The sequence below is a fragment of the Rhea americana genome, unplaced genomic scaffold, assembly GCF_003343005.1.
Source record: "Rhea americana isolate MKP2758 unplaced genomic scaffold, rheAme1 scaffold_384, whole genome shotgun sequence".
Lineage (NCBI taxonomy): Eukaryota > Metazoa > Chordata > Aves > Rheiformes > Rheidae > Rhea > Rhea americana.
The window spans coordinates 66223-67444 of NW_028186517.1; the positions used below are offsets into that span (position 1 = coordinate 66223).

Consider the following 1222-nt stretch of genomic DNA (forward strand, 5'->3'; position numbering starts at 1 on the left):
GGGGCCAAGGAAGCCGCCGGCCAAGCCCCGCCCCGGGGCGGCCGCCGACTGCCGCCCCCGGCCGGGGACCACCAACCCGCCCCCTTTCCGGGGCAGGGCGGGGAAGAACCGCGTCGCTCCCACCCCCGCACCACCCAAGGGCCCCGGGGCGCGGCTCTCTTCGTGCAGCCTGCGGGGGCCAACAGCCCGGGCGTGCACGCAGGTGCTGTCGAGCAGCACCGAGGSGAACCCACCTCCCACCCCAGGGACCATCTGAGGCAGCACCAAAAGGAGGGAGGGGTCCGGGGCCGAGGCGGAGGCCGTTCGTCCCCAGTCCCCCGGAGAAAGGCAGCCTGCGGTAGCCCTCGGAGGCATTTACAATCTGCGAGTGCCGCCGGTGTCAGCTTCCTCTGGGCCAGCGAGGGCCACTGCCCACCAAGCCACGAGGCCAATCCTCACAGCCCAGAGAAGGCAAAAAGGCTACGCAGAATTCAGCAATCCGTGAATCCTAGTTTTTGGGTGGGGTGGAAAGGGGGAAGAAACTGAGAGCAGTGGCAAAACTGTGCTGGCACAGACGCATTGCCACCCTAGCATCTCCAGAGGTTCTGCTCAGAGAGCCAGCCCAGGGCTTTGGTGGGTGCCAGCTGACATCTGCCCCCAGCCCCTCACCTCCAAGCGAGACCACAAGACGTGAGTTCATCTGTGCTTTATTGCAGAAGAGCAGTTGCCCCAGCACTGCGAAATGGCCATTTCTCACCCAGAGGTGGGCTGTACCACCAGCTCCATGGCTGCTCTCAATGCCAAGAAAAAAAAAAGAGACAGACTTGCCAACTTCCGTAACACTGTTTCATTGCTCTCCTCAGCTCTTCCTGGGCTATGCCTTATGCCAGCTTCTCCTGCCCAAACAAGGAGTGCAATGACTGCGATTACCTACAAGTGGAAGCTAAACAGGTAACTGTACGCTAAACCAGACAACAAACACAAGCACCTAAGTTTAAACCACCTGCAGAACTATCATCCAGCCCAAGACCTCTCAAAAGACAATGTGGAAAGCAAGGTCCAGAGGCCATTCAAGTACGTCCTCCTGCCTGGAAGCTTGGAGGACTTATTGCTACCAAAGAAGGCTGTGCTTTATGATCACACCACGTGGAAATGCAGTAATGCCACAACACGGACAAAACCAGATCCTTTAATTTTTTTTTTTTTTTTTTTTTTTTTTTTTTTTTTTTTTTTTTTTTTTTTT

The 1222-nt window shown here is 56.7% G+C and overlaps 1 protein-coding gene across 3 annotated transcripts in view; it reads right to left on the reverse strand.

Annotated features, from left to right (window-relative positions):
• Positions 1-1219: 1219 nt before the first annotated feature.
• Positions 1220-1222, reverse strand: part of IP6K1 (inositol hexakisphosphate kinase 1) — a 40447-nt gene continuing 40444 nt past the window's right edge. For all 3 annotated transcript variants that reach the window (XM_085313402.1, XM_085313403.1, XM_085313401.1), the window contains one exon: positions 1220-1222. This exon is cut by the window's right edge and continues 3040 nt beyond it. The gene's annotated coding sequence lies outside the window, so the exon portion shown is untranslated.